The sequence below is a fragment of the Cervus canadensis genome, chromosome 5 (assembly GCF_019320065.1).
Source record: "Cervus canadensis isolate Bull #8, Minnesota chromosome 5, ASM1932006v1, whole genome shotgun sequence".
Classification (NCBI taxonomy): Eukaryota; Metazoa; Chordata; class Mammalia; order Artiodactyla; family Cervidae; genus Cervus; species Cervus canadensis.
This window is the reverse complement of record NC_057390.1, coordinates 77341952-77348788: the sequence shown is the minus strand read 5'-3', so window position 1 is coordinate 77348788 and position 6837 is coordinate 77341952. Positions and strand designations below refer to the sequence as shown.

The window sequence follows — 6837 nt, the reverse complement described above, 5'->3', positions numbered from 1 at the left end:
GCCATTCTCTTCTCTAGGAATATCAGATCATTACAAGCAAATAAGAAAAAATTAACTTGGGGTTGTGGGGGCAGGTACTTGGCTAATGTATCTAGGGTGGTCATGGAAAGTATATCAGCTAGGAATCATACATATTGAAAACCCAGTTTGTTTAAAGTCTAGGAACATTATTTCATATAATGAAACACGGAGGTAAGCTATTTTGGGGTTGGTTGACTCAACAATAAAACTGAATGTTTCTGAAAGTCTCTGTCTTTCTTCTCCAGTTGTATGATGGCTATTCCAGAGTTATTTGTGTCCCATTGCCTCTGAATAGCCTGGTAAAAGCTTGTTTACCAAACCTTTTCCATCTTCATGTGAATTGCCTTACTTCCCTTTAAAGTCCCAGCAACCCCCAATATCCTCTTCTGTCTTTAGCTGAAGATGGTATTTAAAGTAAGGATTTAGGCCATTTTGTCAAGTTACTCAGTTTTCCTAGTTTCTCCCAAGTAGACATGTTATTATCCTTTTGTTTGATTTTCTCCTGTAACTCTCTCTCACTATCTCATGTCCATCTAATTCCCAGACCAGCCAGAAGAACTTGCTGCTAAAGGGCTAAGTCACTTCAGTCGTGTCTGACTCTGTGTGACCCCATAGATGGCAGCCCACCAGGTTCCCCCGTCCCTGGGATTCTCCAGGCAAGAACACTGGAGTGGGTTGCCATTTCCTTCTCCAATGCATGAAAGTGAAAAGTGAAAGTGAAGTCACTCAGTCGTGTCTGACTCTTAGCGACCCCATGGACTGCAGCCCACCAGGCTCCTCCGTCCATGGGATTTTCCAGGCAAGAGTACTGGAGAGGGGTGCCATTGCCTTCTCCGCAGAAGAACTTAGAAGGGTAGAAAATCACTTCTTCCCCAATGCTGTCCTCAAATGGTTGTCCTATCCCAGTGAATCTTCTGAGTCTCATCTTCCACATTAAATATTGGGAGGACCCAAGAATATTTTCTCTACCCACATTTTTTTTTCTTTTTTCTTTACACCCTTTCCTAAGTAACCTCATTCAACCCCAGACCCTAAATTTCTTCAGCTCAAACCTCTTCCTTGAGTTTCACATTCTAATACCCTACTGTGCACTCAATATCCACACTTTGATGTGCAATAACCATCTCTAGCCTATATGGCTACAAGGGTACCAGTGTTTTCACTGATCCTCAAATCTCCTTCTGTCCCATCCAGACTCACTGCCACTCCCATTTTAGCATTTCCCATCTTGCTCATCCAGGTGCTCAAGCCCAAAGCGTCACTACTTAATCTTTCTCTTTCTTACATACACTGAGTTCAGTCCAACAGTAAGCTTTATTGGTAGTATCTCCAGAACATACCTTTGGTCTGACCATTTCTCACCATCTACAAGACTAGCACAAACTACCACCTTGTCTCTCTGGTCTATCAGCTCTTCTGTTTCCCCTTGAGAGTCCCTTCTATCATATCAAGCACAGTGATATTTCAAAGAACAAATCAGGTCCAGTTGCTTCTACTTTTTAAAATTTTACAATAGTTGCTCACTACACTTTGAATATAATTCGAACGCTGTCCTGGCAAGTTGCTTCTTGAGCTTTCTGTCTTCTTCCACTTCCCTTTCTGATATCAACCCCTCTACTTTTCCCATTTTTTTTTTCATTCTACATTATTCTATTTTCTTTTCTTTATAGCATTCTTCTGTTCCTTCAAATTATCTTAATTACCAGTTTACTTGTCTGTTGTCTAAATCCCTACTTGAATGTCAGTTCCACAAGCATATTTTTCTTTCGCTCCCTGCTAGCCACCATGTACTTGGATTAATCACTACTACTTTGGAAGTACTAGTTAAATATGTTTACAGCTTGTCTTCTCTTTTCTCACTTTCGGTAGGAGTACAGATAAAAGAATTATTTTGCTTTCCACTGAACTCTACTACATGAAGAAAACAACGCATCGTTGCTGCTGCTGCTGCTAAGTGGCTTCAGTCGTGTCCAACTCTGTGTGACCCCACAGACGGCAGCCCACCAGGATCCCCCATCCCTGGGATTCTCCAGGCATCATTACAACAAATTAAAATCAACATCCAACCCTGCTATGGGGACATTAATTGGAAGGATTTCTGGAGATTAGAGCAGTACAGATCTCATGCAAAGGAGATGCCTCTGTTTAGTACCAACCAACAGTTACCTGAAGGAAGATAAGTCTAGTGTGATGCTACATTTTAATATCTCTAAGAAGTCCCAGGCTCACAGTCTTAAGTGATATCTCTAGATTTATGCTGTTGTTGTTCAGTTGCTCAGTTGTGTCAGACTCTTTGTGACCTCATGGACTGCAGCACTCTAGGCCTCCCTGTCCCTCACCATCTCCCCAAATTTGCTAAAATTCATGTCCATTGCCTCAGTGATGCCATCCAGCCATCTTATCCTCTGATACCCTCTTCTCCTTCTAAATACCTAAATATCTAATATCTAATTATCTCTAGATTTATAAATATCTTAAATAACTCCATTAAAAAACATGTATGAATACCAAACAGAACACATTTGCAGGGTAGTTTTACTTTGTGGGTTATCATTTTGCAGCTTTTACTATAGGATGATTTCATGATCAAGAAAAAAAAAAGTCAAAGGGAACTTAATTGAGTATCATGGCTAATGATGAAGAGGGCAGTGAAATCCTTAGGCAACTCAAAGGCAACTCAACTTCACCTGTTTTAGAGTTTTACCCATAAGTATGGCTTCACTATGCATTTGGAGTTGGCCCAGTATATGGTCTGAAGCCACAAACTTTCAAAAGGAGAGAGACATTTTGTCTTCCTGAAGGATACTGGTTTCTGTGGTCCATGAAAGCAAAAATCACAGAGAAAAGGAAGGCAAAAATAGCTAAGATCTTCCCAGGTGGCTCAGTGATAAAGAATCTGCCTGCCAAGCAGGAGACCCAGGTTCAATCCCTGGTCTAGGAAGATCCCCTGGAGATGGAAATGACAACCCACACCAGTATTATTGCCTGGGAAATCCCATGGACAGAGGAGCCTGGAGGGCTACATCTGCGGGGTCACAAAAGAGTCGGACACGACATAGTGACTAAACAACACCAACAGCAAAAAATAGCCAGAGACTTTCATAGGTAGAGGCAACCTGCACAGAAATTCAAATTCCTCACCTATAGTTTGTGGAGTCCTGAAAACTCATATAATTCAACCTCACACTTGCCTTCCGCTCCCTCATTCTGGGACCAGAAATGCACTAGGAATTTATCTTGAGAAATGTTTAAAATTATATTTATGTAAAGCAGTGAATATACATCTCCACTTCCATTTAGATAACCTACAAAGGCATCATGGTTTCAGTTCAGTTCCCTTCAATTTAAATAAGCAAATATTCTCCGGTGCCTTTCTAAAGACTGTACATGGTGATTGTTGCTATAAAAATCTTTTGAATTAAACAATGCATAGGTTTTGCCTATAATGAGAGGAATACATTTTCTTTCTCTTTTCTTCCATGTCACCTGGGATCACTCCCTCATCTTTGGGGCCACTATGGAGAAGGGTCCCAGAGAACCACTGGCAATTAGCAGCCTTCCATAGAGTATTGCGGGAGAAGGAAATGGCAACCCACTCCAGTATTCTTAACTAAAGAATCCAGTGGACAGAGGAGTCTGGCGGGCTGCTGTCTATTGGGTCGCACAGAGTCAGACATGACTGAAGCGACTTAGCAGCAGCAGCAGTAGAATATTGCAATTTATTACATCCATTTTATATTTCTACAACCTTGGCTGCAAGCTTATGCAGGAGAAGAACTGAGTTTAAAGCTTCTCTTTTTCACTTCAAGGACCCGGATGGGTTGGCCCTCCGGGATTTTCTCAATTATTCCATGTTGGTCCAAGGACCAGCCTATAACTTTGGTTTGTGAAGGACACTTGCCACTGGGGTTTGTGCAGAAAAGGGCACAAATGGATGGTTGGTTGAACTTCATTTGTTATTGCTGTTAGTCACTCAGTCATGTCAGACTCTTTGTGGACTCCATGGACTATAGCCTGCCAGGCTCCTCTGTCCATGGGATTCTCCAGGCAAGAATACTGGAGTAGGTTGCCATTTCCTTCTCCAGGTCAAACTTCATACTTTGGTCATTATTCCTCCTAAGGTAGTAAGAAGAAAGCTCACTCTCCTTCATGGAAAAATCTATTATTTAGTCTGGCTGGCTGTGTTCAGGATTTTAGGGGAAACTCCAACAAAAGTTGCAGCTTCTAGGGAGTAAATTCTACAGCAAATGGTAACAGATTTGAAAGTCTGGGAGTTTGGGGGAGTCATGGCTTTTCTTAATGCTGTGAAATGTAAGAAAATCACAGTGGAGTATGTTCCACCTTGTTCCAAACTTTAAAACTGACAATGAAATCCACCATTAGAGAGAACTAATCTGCTTTCAAAATTTATTAAGACTGAGTTTCTCAGCAGGTGAAAATGGCAGGATATGCCTCAGAGCTGATAAGAATTGCCTCTCTGTTCAGAACAGGAAGAAAGAAAAGTGTAGGAAAAAGGCATACCTGGAACTCAGTGTGGGCCCCACACACACTGGAATTTTAGCCAACTTTAGTGAAATCCTGTGAATTATCAAAGCTCTTAATTAATGCATTTAACACATCTATTAGGCAAATTAGTCCTTTCAATCCCATTTATACTGAAGACAGAGGAATTAAATGGTTCAGAGTCATAGAATCTGAGAGAAACAGACTTGGCCAGAAGTCAGCCTTACCTGAGATTCTTTGCAGGATGAAACACAGGGCTTACTCCCATAGAATCCATTTCAGACAACTTCATTTATGATGTTTTGATAAGCATCCCTTCTGTTCCTTCTGAGGAATGATTGGGAGCCTGTAGAATAGAACTAGAATCAATGAGAATGAAGACTTTGTTTCAGTTTCAGCAGAAAAGCAGGACCCAGAAATTTCAGATGACCTCACTAGAGCTAAGTTTTATTTTTACACCTGCCAAGAAAGAAAAGAAGACTTAAGACCCTAGATTGTCTCATTAGGCAGCTTCATAGTTCATCACATTTGATTCTTTGCTCTCAACAACCCTGTGACAGAGATCTATTAACTCCATTTTACAGATGAGTAAGCCACAGGTCAGAGAGGTTAAATAAATACCTGAAGCTAATAAGTGACATTACTGTGATCTGAAATGGTCCCAGAGTCCATCTTCTCTGCAAGACACTGTTTAACTTCTGCATAACAGTTAATAAGCTGTGTAACCTTGGAAAAATCATTTCACCTCTCTGGATCTCCATAAAATTGAAGGAGTTGGAATAATATCTTGGCAGATCTAAGATGTCTGTGGCTCTGGAGGGGAGGTACTTTTCCATTTGACACATTAGAGACCAACCCTGTACAGAACTGTGGAGCATCTGAAATTTCATCCCACTTGAAAGCCAACAAGTGAGCCTGCCACTGTTCCACACCTCTTGGCAGAAAACATGTAATTCCTGGGTCAGAGACAAAGGGTTTTACTGTTCACAGCACAATAGGCTCAGGAGTTTCATGGTTGTATCAGTACCTCTTGCTCTCCAAGTCCTACAAAGGTGATGTGAAGGGCCCCCAGTGGGTGCTGCACAGATTGGGTTTGGGTCACTGCTGAGGACTCAAGCTTAGGAAGCCCCTACTGTTGTAAGAGGCTGCTTACAAGCCTATTTAGCAAGTCTCCCCTACATTTTCCCCAGAGGGAGAAAGACTACTCAGTCAGGAAACAAATCTGCCTTTTATCTTAGAAGGAGACATTACCACTCTCTTTCAAAGTTGTTTGCTGCACAGACATCCTTGAAAGAACCTTCCAGAACAAAAGCTGATAGAAGATGTGTAGAAACTCCAGGAGGAATCACCTCTAAACAAACTGCATACTGAAAACTGAATCGCTGTGGCCGGGTTAGAGACTTCGGTTTTTGGTTCATATCAGAGCCAGTCAAGCAAAACTTAACTGAGAGTTTACTCTGTGTCAGGCACTAAGTTAAACATGGTAGATAAAGAGATGGAAGACAAATTAGCAGGCAAAATTATCCCACCGGAAATAAGGCCTGGATAATGTGTAGCCCTTCCCTAGTGCCTCAGTTGGTAAAGAATCTGCCTAATTGCAGGAGACCCGGGTTTGATCTCTGGATTGGGAAGATCCCCTAGAGAAGGAAATGGCAACCCACTCCAGTACTCTTGCTTGGAGAATTCCATGGACAGAGGAGCGGGGCAGGCTACACTTCATGGGATTGCAAAGAGTCAGACAAGACTGTGCAACTAACTTCATGTGTAGCACAGGTTAATAAGTGAGCAAATAGGCATATTTAAGATAGCCTTTGGGTTAGAGAAAGTTGACACCTGAGCCAAGTCTTTAGAATTTCCAAGAGTTTGGGGATTTGGAGAGATGAAATGCTAGGTAGAAGGAATAGATTGAACAAAATGGGTGCTGAAAGATGTTTATTGTTGTTCAGTGCTAAGTCATGTCCGACCCTTTGCAACCCCATGGACTGCAGCATCCCAGGCTTCTCTGTCTTCTACTGTCTCTGGAAGTTTGCTCAAACTCATGTCCATTGAGTTAGTGATGTTATCTATCTCATCTTCTGCCACCCCCTTCTCCTTTTGCCTTCAATCTTTCCCAGCACTGGGGTCTTTTCCAATGAATCAGTTTTTCACATTGGGTGACCAAAGTATTGGAAAGATGTTCCTAAACATAATAAGTTCTGCCTTGTGAAAATGTCAAGTATGGAACAAAGAGATGGACTGCATGTTCTCAGCTAAGTCAGCAAGGCCTGGGAATGAAGTGTCTCATACACAAGAATGCTTAGATAATTATCCTGA

At 41.7% G+C, this 6837-nt stretch overlaps 1 non-coding gene across 1 annotated transcript; it reads left to right on the top strand.

The window, feature by feature from the left end:
- The first annotated feature begins 2891 nt into the window (after window positions 1-2891).
- Window positions 2892-2962, top strand: TRNAG-GCC. Its single transcript has one exon. It is a non-coding gene; the product is annotated as a tRNA-Gly (tRNA).
- The last annotated feature ends 3875 nt before the right edge of the window (window positions 2963-6837 follow it).